This window comes from Phascolarctos cinereus, unplaced genomic scaffold (genome assembly GCF_003287225.1).
Source record: "Phascolarctos cinereus isolate Bilbo 61053 unplaced genomic scaffold, phaCin_HiC Scaffold_2;HRSCAF=192, whole genome shotgun sequence".
NCBI classification, from domain to species: Eukaryota; Metazoa; Chordata; class Mammalia; order Diprotodontia; family Phascolarctidae; genus Phascolarctos; species Phascolarctos cinereus.
The window spans coordinates 168,724,205-168,740,139 of record NW_027555625.1 but is presented as its reverse complement, the minus strand read 5'-3'; the positions used below and the strand labels follow the sequence as shown (position 1 = coordinate 168,740,139).

Below are 15,935 nucleotides of genomic sequence, written 5' to 3'. Positions count from 1 at the left end.
AAATAATTAACAAAGGGAAGGCACTAGAATTAAGGGGTTAAGGAAGGTTTCCAGTAAAAGGAAGGATTTTAATTGGTTTTTAAAGAAAGCTAGAGAAGCTGTTAGGCAGAATAGAGGAAAGATAGCATTATAGACATGAGGACCAGCCAGAAAAAAAGCTCAGAAACCCGGAGATAGAGTGTCTTGTTCATGGAACAGCCAGGAGGCCTTTCTCACTGCCTTAAAGAGTATGTGTTAGGGAGTAAGATGTAAGAAGACTAGAAAGGTTGGGAGGTGGAATGTAGGTTATGAAGGACTTTGAAGGCCAAATAGCATTTCATATTTAATCCTGGGGCCAATAAGGAGCCTCTAGACTTTATCGAGTAGGGGGATGACAAAGTCAGATCTGCACTTTAGGAAAATTATTTTAATGGCTGAATGGAGGATGGATTGGAATGGGGAGAGTCTTGAAGTAGGAAGACTGACCATTCAGCTATTGTAATAGTCTAAGCATGAAGTGATGAGGGCCTGCAATAGTGTAGTGGTAATGTCAGAGGAGAGAAGTAGACATATTCAAGTATGTTGCATAAGGGATGTCAACAGGTCTAGGCAATAGGTTGAAAATGGGGGGTTGAGGGGTAATGAGGAGTTCAGGATGACAGCTAAGTTGTAAGCTTGGTGAACTGAAAGGAGAGTGGTACTCTAAACAGTAGTGGGAAAGTTTGGAAGGTGAGAGGGTTTAGGAGGAAAGATGAGTTCAGTTTTGGACATGTTGAATTTAAGATGTCAAACTGGATGTTCAAAAGGCAACTGGAAATGTGAGATTGGAAGTCAGAAGAGAGTTTACAGAAGGATAGGTAGATTTGAAAATAATTATCATAGAGATTGTAATTAGATCCATGATTGCTGCTAAAATCACCAAGTGAAGAATTGTAGAGGGAGAAGAGAAACAAGCCCAGAGAGTAAACCCTGTGGAATGCCTGTTGTTAGAGGACGTGGTCTGGAAGAGGATCCAGAAAAAGGAGCCTGAGAAAGAGTGGTCTGTTAGGTAGGAAGAGAACCAGGAGAAAGTGATGTCCCAAAAACCTAAGGAGAAAACATCATCAAGGAGGATTGAATGATCAGCAGTGTTACAGGCTGTAGAGAGGTCAAGAAGAGTGAAGATTGAGAAAAGGTCCTTGAATTTGGCAATCAGGATACCATTGGCAATTTTTGAGAGAATAGTTTCAGTGGAATGATGAGGTTGAAATATGAATGAGATCACTACATGCAGTGTTACAGAGGGAGAAGAGAAGAACCCAGGAGAGAACCCTGAAGGACACCTACAATTAGAGGATGTGATCTGGAAGAGGATCCAGCAAAGGACACAGAGAACAAGTCAAAACAGAGAAAGAAAACTACCAACCAATTTTCCTAAGGAGTGGGAATACAAAAGATTTAAATAAAATACTAGCAAGATGATTATAGCAATATGCGACAAAGGTTATACACTATGAATAGGCTGGATTTATACCAGAAGGTCAGGGCTACTAGCTCAACATTAGAAAAATGATAAATATAATTGACCACATTAATAACAAAATCAACAAAAATTACATTGTTATTTCAATAGATATAGCAAAAGCTTTTAACAAAATACAACCACCATCCCTGTTAAAAACACTAGAAAGCATAAGAATAAATGGAGCTTTTCTTAAATCGGTAAATATCTATCTAAAAGTGAGAATAGGCATAATCTGTAATGAGGATAAGCTAGAAGTCTTTCCAGCAGCTAGGTGGCACAGTAGATAGAATGCCAGGCCTGGAGTTAGGAAAACTTTTCCTTCCTACGTTCAAATCTGGCCTTGGACACTTACTAGCTTTGTGACACTGGGCAAGTTGCTTAACCCTATTTGCCTTAGTTCCCCATTGGTAAAATGAGGTGAAGGAAATGCCAAATCACTCCATTATCTTTGCCAAGAGAACCCAATCTGAGGGGATGAATAATGAGATATTACTGAAGTGGTTGAACAGCAAAAGAAGTCTTTCCAATGACATCAGGAGTGTAGCCAGAATATTCATTATCACTATTAACATTTAATATTGTATTAGAAATGTTAGCTATAGCAATAAGATGAAGAGATTGAAGGAATTTGGATTTTAAGGAATTTATTTTCTCATTAAAGAAATGAGGAAACAAAACTATTATTACATTTTACAGATGATATGATAATTTACTTAAAAAGCCCTAGAGAATCAACTATTAAAAAAGTAATTAAAACAATTAAGTACTTCAGCAAAATTTTAGGATATAAAACAAACTCATGCAAATCATCTACATTTCTGAATATTGCTAGCATAATCTACCGGAAGAGACAGAAAGAGAAATTCCCTTTCAAATAACTAAGGATAATATAAAATATATGGGAGTCTCCTTGCCAATATTTCCATAGGAACTATCTGACACAGAATTGCAAGATACCTTTTTCATAAATAAAGGCAGATCTAAATAATTGGAGAAATATTGTTTGATAATGGGTAGGCCAAGCCAACATAATAAAAATGAAAATACTACCAAAATTTATTTACTTATGTAGTGTCATATCAATCAGACTACCAAAGAATTACTTTGCAGCACTAGAAAAAATAATAGAATTTAGTTTGAAGAACAAAAAGTCAAAATATCAAGGAATAAATGAAAAAAAAAATGAGAAGGAAGGTGGCCTAGCAGTACCAGTTCTCAGACTATGTTACAAAGCTGTAATTGTCAAAATAATTTAGTACTGATTAAGAGAGGCTGATTAGTGGAACATAGTAGGTACACAATACAGAGAAGCAAAAGAGCATAATAAACTGCTGTTTGATAAACCTAAGGATCCCAGCTTTTGGGGGCAAGAACTCACTTGGCAAACCTCTTGGGAAGATGGAAAGTAGAAAGCAAGCCTAGAGCAACATCTCACACTGTATACATACTAGCATAATCTCAAAATGAGTGCATGATTTAGATATAAAGAATGATATTACAAACAAATTAATTGGGCATAGAAGAAATTACCAGTCAGATCTATCAATAGGAGAAGAGTTCATGCCAAAACAAGACATAGAAAGGTTCATAGTAGGAAAAATGGATAATCTTAATTACATAATATTAATAAGTTTTTGAACGAACAAAACCAGCGCATGTGAAACTAAATCAAAAGCAGGAAATAGAGTGTGTGTGTGTGTGTGTGTGTGTGTGTGTGTGTGTGTGTGTGTTTGTGGAAATCTTTGGAGCAAGTTTCTCTGATAAAGGTCTCATTTTAAAAATATGTAAGGATCTGAGTCAAATGTACAATAGTAAGAGGCATTCACCAATTGATAAATGGTCAAAGGAGATGAATAGGCAATTTTCAGAGGAAGAAATTCAAACTATATATAGACATATGAAAAAATCTTCTAAATTACTAATAATTAGAAAAATACAGATTTAAAGAACTCTGAGATGGCTAAATGGACAATAAAGAAAATGACACACGCTGGAGGGAAAACAGGTATACTGTGAGTAGAACTGTGAACCATTCTGGACCATTCTGGAAAGCAATTTGGATCTATGCCCCTAAAACTGTTAAATGGTAGTACCTCTGCTAGACTTATAACCAAAGCGGTCAAAGAAAGAGAAAAAGGAGCCATATGTACAAAAATGTTTATAGTAGCTCTTTTTGATGTGGCAGTTGGAAATTTCAGCAGCTGTCCATCAATTGGGGAATGACTTAACAAGTTATGGTATGTGAATATAATGGAATACTATTGTTCTGTAAGAAATTATGAAAGGGATACTTTCAGAAAAAAAATCTGGGAGATTTGTGTGAACTGATACAAAGAAAAGTGAACATAACCAGTATATAGTAACAGCAATAATATAAAGATAATAGACTTTGAAAGACTTAGGAATTCTAATCAATGCAGTGACCATTCATGGTTCCAAAGGACTCATGATGAAACTGCTGTTTGTCTCCAGATAAAAAACAAATGGACTAAGACTGCAAATTGAAGCATATTTCCTTCTTTTCTTTTTTGGAAATGACTAATGCGAAATTTGTTTTGCATATTTGTCATGGGGTTTGTTTTTCTTCCCTTCTTAATGGGTGGGAGGGAGGGCAGAGGGAGAGAATTTAGAATAGAAAACAAAATAAAATATAATTTAAAAATGAATGAAAAGTCATGGATGAGTTGCTTCCTGGATTTCAAGAAGGAATGGGTAAGACCACAGGTCCACTGAAATTTCATAGTGCCTTTTTCATTCATTGGCTAAAGTTTTCTTGGTGTTATAATGAAATGGGAAAACATGAGAGAGAATCTAGCGTGTTATACTCATTTCCTCTGAAGGGAATTTATACATTCATATATATGTGTGGAGATATAGGTATACATTTCTGCTTTGAAATTGAAAGAGATTTACAAATGAAGGAACTGGTCAGCATAGTTGGTGTTTTAGAATTGAGACAAAATGTTGATAATTTTTTGCAGTGTGTCTAGAATTCGTAAGAAATCTTAGGAGTGAAAAGTGTTATATTACTTTTGGCTTTTACAGGCGAGTAAGGTTCAGAGATCATATAAAATCATGCTTAATTATAAGTCAGAAATAAAATCAGAGTACTTTGTTTCCATTTATCTTCTTAGGACATTCCCTCTTACATAGACTATACTTCATTTTATAAAGCAATTGAGTTATATTTTGCACATCCCTTTTATCTATAACATTGTGGCAGTTACCTGATGTTTATGTAGTAAAGCTATCCTATGATGCATCATTGTGGTATGTAACTTATTCTGAATCCTAAAAGGTTGTTAGTTAGGGGCAAGCCTACTATATTGAAAAGGCATAGAGTGTGGTCCCTGTGGCTGACAGAATGTGCTTTCTGAGAAGCAGCCTAGCTATGTAAAACAGGAATCACTACCAATAGTCTGGTCACTTGGTGATGAACTTTTTGGCCATAGTAACCTTTTAACAATAAAAATACAAAATGCCCCTGATTACTATTGGGGTCCCTTCTGCTTCAGCAGTAAGGATGGCAGAGGTGAATAAATGGATGGGGAGTCTAAGAATAAATTTTTAGTCTAAAAATTTAACGTAACTGTTGGTATTCCAAATGTGATAGCCTTGCTAGATAATCAAAAAGTAAACCTATTGAAGAGAGGAATTAATTAATATTAGTCTTAATATTCTTTCTATTAACAAGATTAGAAGAGAAAAAGAAGTTGCAGCTAAAAGAAATAATGGCTTAAAGACTTCCCTTGGAGATAAAAATATAGGAGTTGATTATATTAGTTGTCTGAAGATAACATGAAATATTTCTTGGGACTCTTGATCTAATTGTGTTAGAGTACTTGTAATAGGTACTTGCAAAAGTACTATTATGAAAATAATTTCAACCTATGCACCAATATCTGTTGAACAAAGCATTACAAAATTCTACAAAGAACTCAATATTAAACATTCCAAATTTAACTTTTACATTGATATACAGCACAATAAGCACTTAATAAATATATTATTAATAAATTATTATTTATAATAAATTATTTTAGTTAACTTATGTATTCATTAATTCATACTTAGACACTTCAGTGCAACAGGCAGGGATAGTTAAGAATATGTTTGTAAATGTTCTGACAGCTATTGAACGAAATGCCTGCTATCCCATCTGTATCAAATATCTTATAATAATATCTACATGTACATCAGGAGCATCTTTGATGAGGGTATTAGTAGGGAACAGATAGGCTTTTACAACTAATTCCACAGTAGATCACATCTTTTCCATCACTCAGTTGATTGAAAGATATAACAAATAAGAAAGATCTCAGTATACCTACTTTTGGTTACTATATAAAAATAGTTGATGGTAAAGCAAAGAACCTCCTTAAAAGCTGTCACCCAGCCAGGTGTTTTCCATGTATAACTCAATCTCCAATATTTACCAATCTTAAAATGAATAATAATCTGTGGAGAAGGGACTGCCATTTTTGTCACCACCAACACCAACAGGTGGCTAACAATGACCATTAGGCTGTTAAGTTGAAGAGTACCAGGAATAGCAGTTAATCTCCCACTTACCCCAACTACTGGCCCTAATTCCAGTCCAATTTTTATGGCTGTCATCCAGGGGAGTACTTCTTGTAGAGATTAGACCTTCAACAGCCTCTGTAGGTACTATAGCTTCCCCCTTTAGTAGCCACAACTAATAAAGAACCAAAAAAGAAAATTCTCGCCGCGGAAGTCGTTGGCACCGTCATATAGTTCAACAGATAAAATGTTATCAATGGAAATGACACTAAAAAAGATGTATCACCATCTATTTTGTCACTTCACCCTAAAGATCCCTAAGCCTTTCTAACTGGCTTGTAGCTAAATGCTCTTATGTTTGTTGTTTTTTGAGTGTTGAGTTCTTTGAGTACAAAGATTGCCTTAGCTTAGCTATATGTATCTCTAGTGGTTAGCACAATGTTTGGGGCATAGTTAGCATTAATAAATGATTTTTCATTCATTCATTCATTCATTCATTAAATAACTAGCACTATATGACAGACACTATGCTAGGGATACAAATACAAAAAATGAAACAAGCCTTAATCTCAGAAAGGTTACATTCCATAATTAAAATTATCCGAGATTTCCTTGAAAGATATAATAGCTGTAACAACTTTATCCATTGATCTCTGATCATTAATATTCGATGAGACATATACTCACCAAAGACATTTGCCACTTGTACAAAGTTCAAGTGGAAAATGGACTCCCTGCAAATAGAATACTCCTCTAAATGTTGATATTTGTAGATGACATTGTGCTGGTGTCATCAAGACCTAGAACATTGCTGGGCTTCTAAGATGAGCTATTCATACTCAAAACTCAATCATATTAAAAAAAACTTAGCCTAACAGTCTACATGGGGAAAACCAAGTTAAAACACCTATTTTTCAGATGATAACATGCAGTTAGATTGGCATCTAAGGTTCACCAGCACTCTCTCTCTCTGTCTCTCTCTCTCTCTCTCTCTCTCTCTCTCTCTCTCTCTCTCTCTCTGTCTCTCTCTCTCTCTCTCTCTCTGTCACACACACACACACACACTCTCACTTTCTCTATCTCTCTCTCTCTCTCTCTCTCTCTCTCACTGTCTCACACTGTATGGTATATATACCTGCTATGCATTTGCCGTCTGTTCAAGAAATACATGCATACATACATACATATATGTATACATATATATATATATACACATATACATATATATACATATACACATACACATACACGCACACGTGTGTGTGTGTGTGTGTGTGTGTGTGTGTGTGTGCACGCATTCAGTTAATGGGTGAATGAATACACTTTAAATGTGCCTGGCATTAAACTGAGCTCCAGAAATATAAAGAAGGGTAAAAACTGGATCCCTGCCTTCAAGGAGCTCACATTCCAATGGTGAAGATAGTATACAATAACCATGAAAATAAAAGATTTATACAGAGTAAAAGGGAGGTAGTTTCAGATTAAAGGTACTGGCTGTGGGAAGAAAGGAATCTTGTAAAAAGTAGAATTTGAGACAAATCTTGGAGAATATTCCAAGCATGAGGGATCATCAGGGAAAATGCACTGTTGGGAGATGGAGTATAGTGTCAAGGAATAACAATAATATTTATATGGTGCTTTACGGTTTGCAAAACACTTTCTAATAAATACTTCATTTTGTCTTCACAACAACCCTGGAAGATAGGTCTATTATTATCCCTGTTTAAGAGCTGAGGAAACCTAGGTAGACAGATTAAGTGACTTGACCAGCATCCAATGGCTCGTAAGTGTCTGGGAGAGGAGTTTAACTCCGCGTTTCCTAACTCCATACCCAGCACTTTATCCACTGTCACCTGGCTCCCAAAATCAGCAAGTAAGCCACTGTAATTGGGTCGTCGAGTATGTGGAAGGGAAATAATAAAATTACTGGAAAGGTAGGAAGGAGCCAGGTTGTGAAGGGCTTTGAATGCCAATCATAGCATTTTATATTGGATTCTGGAGGTAACGGGGAGCCACCAAAGTGTACTTAGTCAGCAGGTGACATAGACCTTTGATTTAAGAAAATCCCTGGAGCACCTAGGTAGCGCATTAAATAGAGCTCCAGCCTTGGAGTCAGGAGGACCTGAGTTCAAATCTGACCTCAAACACTTGACACTTATTAGCTGTGTGACCCTGGGCAAGTCACTTAACCCTTACTGCCTCACCAAAAAGAAAAAAAATCCCGTTAGCAGCCAAGTGGAGGATAGAGTGGTGTGGGATGAGACTTGAGACAGAGAGACCAACTAGAATGCATTAGACCAGGTATGAGTACACTAGGGTGGTACTGTGAATGGAGAGAAGGGGATGTGTATGAGAGATGTTGTAAAAGTGGAAATGACAGAATGGGTATGTGAAGTGAATGAGAAAACAGTAAAGGATGACACCAAATGGTTAGTCTTGGTAAGCTGGAACTGATTGTATCATTGGTTGCCATCTAGGCAACATTGTACAGTAGAAAGAGCCTAAGGTTTACAGTCAGAGAACTTGGGTTCATATTCAAATTCTAGTGTTTATTACTGGCACGACCTTGGACAAGTCATTTAACATCTCTTGATTTTAGCTCCCATTTATGAGGGGTTTGAATGAGATGTGGCCTCTGACATGCCTTCCAGCTCTAAGTCTGTGTTCCTATTCTCATTTTAATTGTTTTTAAAGTGACATTATTGTATAAACACCAGTAAGAAGACAAGAGATTTGTTAGGGTGCGGAGTAGGGGTGAGGAGATAATGAGTTCTGTTTTGCTCCTATTGAGATTGAGATGCCTATGGGACATCCTGTTCTTAATGTCCAAAAGGCAGTTGGCAGTATAACATTGGAGTTCAGGAGATAGGTTAAGTCTAGATCTACAGGTATAGTAGTCATTTGCAGAGATGATAAGTGAACTCATGGGAGAGACCTATCAAAGATGATAAAGTAAGAAGAAGCAGTATAGCCAGACTTTCCCCAGTAACTACTCCATAAAACCTAGAAAATGTAGCAGACTGAGTCCTTATTAAGAAATCCAAGGAAAAAAAATCACAGGAATCATTTTCTAGCTTAGGTCATCATAGGAAGAGAGAATGGTGAATGGATACTGAGGATATGGTCAAGCCAGGAGAGTACCATGTAGAGCCTTCCAGAAAAGGGACTAAACAGATACCTGGGGCTATATACTAGGGCAAGAAGAGGACCTGGGTCCACCATCAATGGACCAAACCCAGCAGGAAGAGATATAAAGAGAAATTCCATTTAAAGTAATCACAGAATGTATAAAATACTTAGAAGTCTTCCTGCCAAGACACACAGAGGCACTATGTGAATACAACTATAAAACGTTTTTATACAAATAAAGACAGAACTAAATAATTGGAGAAATATTAATTGCTCATGGGTAGGCTGAGTCAACATAATAAAAATGATGATTCTACCTAAATTAATTTGCTTATTTGATACCATGCTGATTAAACCACCAAAGAATTCTTTTGGTAATTCTAGCTCTGGTTTGTGGAGTTAGAAAAAATGATAACAAAATTGATCTAGGAAAACAAAATGTCAAGAAGCTTACAGGAAATAATGGGGGGAAAGTGGTTAAGAAGGGGTAGAATAAAGTATAGACCAATGTTTCACACTGTATACTGAAGACAACTTGAAAATATAAAGGATGACAGCATAAACAAAATAGAAGAGCTAGGAAAAAATTACATTTAAGATCTATGGGCAGGGAAAGAGTTCACAAAAAAAAAAGAAAGGATCACAAGATAAAATAGGGAATAAAAATTTTTCCCTCTTAGACATAACCAATGTAACTAAAATTAAAGGGGAAACAAGTAATAGGGGGACAATCTTTGCAGCAAATTTTTCTGACAAAAGTTTTATTTCCAAGATATATAGCAAACTTAGTCAAGTTTTTAAGTATAAGAGCCATCCTTTATTGATAAATAGTTAAAGGATATGAAGAGGCAGTTTTTGATCATGGCTTTCAGATAGTCCAATAATTTTTAAATTTTCTCTCCTGCATCTATTTTCCAGGTCAGTTGTTTTTCCAATGAGATGTTTCACATTATTTTCTATTTTTTCATTCTTTTGAATTTGTTTTACAATGTCTTGATTTCTCATAGAGTCACTAGCTTCCAATTGCTCCATTCTAATTTTTAAGCAAGTATTTTCTTCAGTAAGCTTTTGGACTTCCTTTTCCATTTGGCCAGTTTTGCTTTTGAAGGCATTTTTCTCCTCATTGGCTTTTTGGACCTCTTTTGCCATTTGGGTTAGGCGATTTTTTAAGGTGTTATTTTCTTCAGTATTTTTTTGGGTCTCCTTTAGCAAGCTGTTGACTTGTTTTTCATGATTTTCCTGCATCACTCTCAGTTTTTCCTCTACTTGCTTCTCAAAATCCTTTTTAAGCTCTTCCATGGCCAGGGACCAATTCCTGTTTTTCTTAGAGGCTTTGGATGTAGGAGCTTTGACTTTGTTGTCTTCTTCTTGTTATATGTTTTGACCTTCTTTGTCACCAAAGTAAGATTCTATGGTCTGACTCTTTTTGCACTTCTTGCTCATGATCCCAGCCAATTACTTGAGTTATAAACTCTTTGTTAAGGTGGGGATCTGCTTCCAGTGTAGAGAATATATTGTCTCAAGCTTTGGGGATTTTGTGCAGCTGTTTTCAGAGATACTTCTAGGGGCCTATAAACTTTCAGTTCTTCCAAGGTGGTATGATAAGGGGCGAGGTGTTTACTCCTTTCCTGGCCTATGCTGTGGTCTGTGAGTGACCACAAGCACTCTTTTCTGTCTTGGAACTGTGAGGAGGATTTCCCGTCCATCACCACTACAATCTCCACCATGCCAGTGCTCGTCCTCACCCCAGGGCTGCCACCCAGAACTGTGACCCAGATCCAAGCACGGGCAAAGCAAGAGAATCCTACACCAGCAAAGAGATCCCTGCAATCCCCCTCTGATCAGCCACTCAATTCCCCCCTCAGTCTGTGGGCCAGAAGCTCCAGAGGCAGCCGGCGCCTCAGGCCACACACTTGCTTCTCTCTCTCACCGCAGACACAGATTTTCCTACTGACCTTCTAGTTGTCTTTGGTGTTTATGGGTTGAGAAGTCTGGAAACCACCACAGCTGCCCATGATTCAGTCATCTGAGGCCTGCTCCAGGTTCACTGAGGCCTGCATGCCCATGCCAAACTGCATTCCTCCCCCAGCCCGGCATGATATACCTTTCTGATCAACCATCCAGGTTGTCTTAGGCTAGAAAATTGTTTCACTCTGTCTTTTTGTGGGTTCTGCTGCTTTAGAATTTGTTTACAGCCATTTTTTACAGGTATTTGGAGGGGTTTGGGGGAGAGCTCAAGCAAGTCACTGCTTTTACTCTGCCATCTTGGCTCTGCCTTACTCCTCTCAAAGAGGCGGCTTCTAAAGGAAAAAATCCAAGCTATCAATAGCTACATGAAAAAGAAAGCTCCACTCAAAAAAAAAAAAAAAGCAACTCTGAGGTTCCTCTTCACCCTGGTCACATTGACAAAGTTGACAAAAACAATTACACAAATGTCATTCAAATTTATAATAGGAACCATTCCCCAATTAGTAATATGGTCACAGGATATGAATAGACAGTTCTCAAAGATGTCCAGCTTTTCTGTAGCCATATGTATGAAAAAATGCACCAGGTCATTAAAGTTCAACAAATGCCCATTAAAGTATTTCTCCACACTCATCAGACTATCAAAATTGACAAGAAAAAGTTGACATGTTGGAAGGATTATGGTTCTTTCTCTGGAGGCGGATGGTAGGCTTCATCATTAGTCCTTTGGGATTGTCTTGGATCATTGTGTGGCTGAGAATAGCTACATCATTCATAGGTCTTCCTTGAACAGTATTGTTATTACTGTATACACATTCTCCTGGTTCTGTTCGCTTCTGTATGTGTATTTTCTGTGTCAACTAACATTTATTAAGCACCCACTGTTTGGCAAGCACTATGCTAAATACTTTTCCCTTTCCTACCATAGAAGAGCATATTTAAGCTCATTGAGGAAATGAGCTATTTCATATTTATATTTGTAATCCAAGCTCCAGTAGAGTTCTTTGCAATCAATCAATCAAAGCATGTTTATTAAGCACAATACTATGTGCCAGGTACTATGTCAGGCACTAGAGATACACATAGAAAAGATTATACAATCCCTCCTTCCAAAGAGCTTATGGGATAGAAGAGGCATATGTGTATGTGTGTGTGTAGATAGATAGATAGATAGATAGATAGATAGATAGATATAGATATAGATATAGATATATAGATATAGATATATAGATATATAGATATATAGATATAGATATATAGATATAGATACATAGATATATAGATATATAGATATAGATATATAGATATAGATACACACACACACACATATAAGCTATGCAGGACAAATACAAAACAAATACAAGGTAGTTAGGGAAGGGAGCACTGGCAGCTGGACAGTTAGGAAAGGCTTCAGATAAAAGGTAGTCCATGATCTGCATTTTGAATGAAGAGGATTTACACATAGTAGATACTTCATAAATGTTGGTTTAACAAAATCATATATGATGGGCTGTCATAGATGGGTTGTTATTTTTATCATTTATGTGTACATCTACATCAGTGACCCCTCTCTCTAAGTATTTGAATATTTATGTATCAACAATTTCCAAAGAATGAAATATGTATAACATCATTAATTTACCATCTTACCTTGTTCTCATAATTATCTTGTATGGTTATCATTGGTCGGTAGTAGCCTCATTTTAAATCAAGGATATTTAGATGATTTAAAAAAAGCTTGCTCAGGAATAAAGTGAGCCAGCACCGTAAGTTGGTACATAGTATAACTGGTATTTGTTCAGATCCTGTGACATCCATTAGCTTATATGGTTTCTCTTTAATATTTGTGCTATGAGGAAATTGAAATAAAATGGAATTTCATCACTCACTTATCAAAATATTGATTGAAATTACTTGTAAAATTTTGTCTATTTTGGGATATCTGTATGTTACTTAAAGAAACTATTGATTCAAGAGTAAAGGATTACTTAGAGGCTTGTAAATGGCATGACCTATCAAAAAATGAATTTATACGATACAATGCATTGTCCTTAAAAGGTAAGCACAAGGTACTTGTAAGATAGATAAAATAAAGGTTCATTTTCTAGGGGTGATGGTTATTTTTAAATGTGACAGTGATGTTAGCATGATGATAACAACTCAAAAGTCTGCTTTCATGGAAGCCCTAGTACTTCCCCTGTGTGATTATGTCAAATTTATTTTGTATACATCTCATTTATACATAATTGTTTGCATGTTGTCTTCACCATTATACTATGAGTTCCTTGAAAGCAAGGATGTTTTTTTGCTTACAGTTTAATGGGGGAAATAACAAGCAAACAAATGAGTACAAACAAAGTATATGCAGAATAAATAGGAAGTAATTAGATGAGAAGAGGTACTAGGGTTAAGAACAGTTGGGAAAGGCTTCCTGTAGAAGATGGGGGTTAATTTAGCACTTAAAGGAAGCCAGAGGAGCCAGTAGGCAAAGGTGAGGAGAAGGAATACGTTCTAGGCATGGGGGAACGGCCAGAGAAAATAAGGCCAATGTCACTAGATGGGAGAGTACATGGTGAGGAGTAAGGTATAAGAAGATTGTGAAAGTAAGAATGAGCTAGCTTATATAAAGGGCTTTTAACTCTAAATAGAGGATTGTATTTAATCTTGGAAGCAAAAGGAAGCCATTGAAGCATATTGGGTGACATGGTTAGAACATTGCTTTAGGGGATTCACTTTGATAGCTGAATTGAGGATGGATTGGAGTGAGGAGAAACTTAATGTATTGAAGTGTGGAGAGACTATTTCAGTAGTCCAGGCATGAGGAGATAAAGGCATGCGCCAAAATGGTGGTAGTATCAGAAGAAAGAAGGAGGCTTATTCAAGAGATGTTGCAAATGTGAAATGTGACTGGCCTTGCCAGCAAATTGGATATTGGGAGGTGACAGATAGTGAAGAATCCAAGATACTATTAGGTTTCGAGCCTGAGGGTCTAGGAAGATGATGTTGCCCCCTACTATCATGAGGAAAATAGAATTGTGGGGAGGGTTTGGAGAAAAGATGAGTTTAAGATGTCTTCTGGAACATCCAATTCAAGATGTTGGAAAGGCATTTGGAGATGTAAGATGGGAGGTCAGAAGAGAGTTTATAGCAGGATAGGCAGATTTGAAAATCATCATCATCGAGTTGGTAATTAAATCCATGGGAGCTGCTGAGATCACCAAGTGAAATAGTATAGAGGGAAAAGGTAAAAAGGACAAAACCCTGCTCAGGACAGAACCGTGTGGGCCACCTACGATTAGAAGGCATGATCTGAATGAGGATCCAGCAAAAGAAGCAGAGAAGGAGCAGTCAGATAGACAGGAGGGGAACCAAGAGAGAGTAGTGTCCTAGAAACCTAGAGAGAAGAGAGTATCAAGGAGGAGAAGTTGGACCACAGTGTCAGAGTCTGCAGAGAGGTCAAGGAGAATGAAGACTGAGAAAAGGCCATTGGCTTGGCAATGAAGAGATCACTGGTAACTTTGGAGAGAGTGGTTTTAGTGGAATAATGAGATTGGAAGATGGATTATAAGAAGTTAAGATCAGAGTAAGAGGAGAAAAAGTATAGGCGTTTACTGTAGATGGTCTTTTGAAGGAGTTTAGCCACAAAGGGGAGAAGAGATGATATGTTAGCAGGGATGGAAGGATGAGGTGAAGGTTTTTTTAAGGACAGTATAGTCAATTACAGATCTTCATTCTCTGCTCTTAACTGAATAATATTGTTCCTGATTGAATAAATAAAAACTGAACCTTCTAATAAACCTTCAACTTTCCCCTAAATATAAGTATTTCTAATATAGGCCTTATAGGTGATCATTGAGAGACATACTAGCAGTTTTCAGATTCTGCCTCTGATACCTACTGGCTGGGATGGTCACTTAATTTTTCAGTGCCCCAGATATCTCTCCAAAGCTGTTAGTTTCAGAACAGTTGTTAAATTACCTTGGTAAGAATTTGTTTCCTCACCAGTAGTTGTTGATGATAGATACAGTCTAGTTAATTTAACTAGAAGTCAAATGTCTATAAAGTCCTGTTTTTATATCAGTTTTCTGTATGGAATCAGAAGTGTTCTCCTGGGCTCTTCTAAATGGCTTAGCACAGTGCCTGGCACACAGTAAGTGCTTTAGAATGCTTGTTGAATTTTTTTAAAAAAACAAATTGTTCTTAAAAATAGCTCAGTGTGCTTGTAACAATATCACCTCTCCATGAGTCATTTATCATCCCTTTGCCCATACTAACTGATTCTTAAAAGAGATGGTACATGCATGTATAGGATATATTATTAGGGAAATTATGTTGTGCATATTCTTGTACATTTTTGCTGGCTCTCAATGTTCCCATTGGAGAAAAAGTCAGATGAACTATTCACATGTTTGTTTTCTATTTTCCTATTTGATAGTAAGAACCCTGGATAATATACTTGCAAGCAGATCTCTTTTCAAATAGAGTGGGGAGGGGGGTGCATTTTTATTGAAGAGGCAGCCTGTTGTGAAAAGAGCCCTGGGCTTAGATTCAAAAGGACCAGTGTTCAAGTCCCATCTCTGATACTTACTGGTTATGTCACTCTGAGCAGATCTCTATGAACCTCAGCTTCCTCATCTGTAAGACAGGATAATGTTTGTGCTAACCTCCTCACAGGATTGTTGTAAGGAAAACATTTTATAAACCTTTAAGTTTTATAGCAGTTATGTTTCTTATTGTCATGTGAGGCTCTACAGAGTTAGGCATTTTCCATTACTTATCTAGAGAATATTTACTTAATATCCTTACAAAAATATTCTGGCAATCAGCAGTAAGA

At 36.7% G+C, this 15,935-nt stretch overlaps 1 protein-coding gene across 5 annotated transcripts in view; it reads left to right on the top strand.

Moving 5' to 3' along the window:
* Window positions 1-15,935, top strand: part of SLX4IP (SLX4 interacting protein) — a 265,690-nt gene that overhangs the window by 136,884 nt on the left and 112,871 nt on the right. The gene's annotated exons all lie outside the window — the stretch shown is intronic.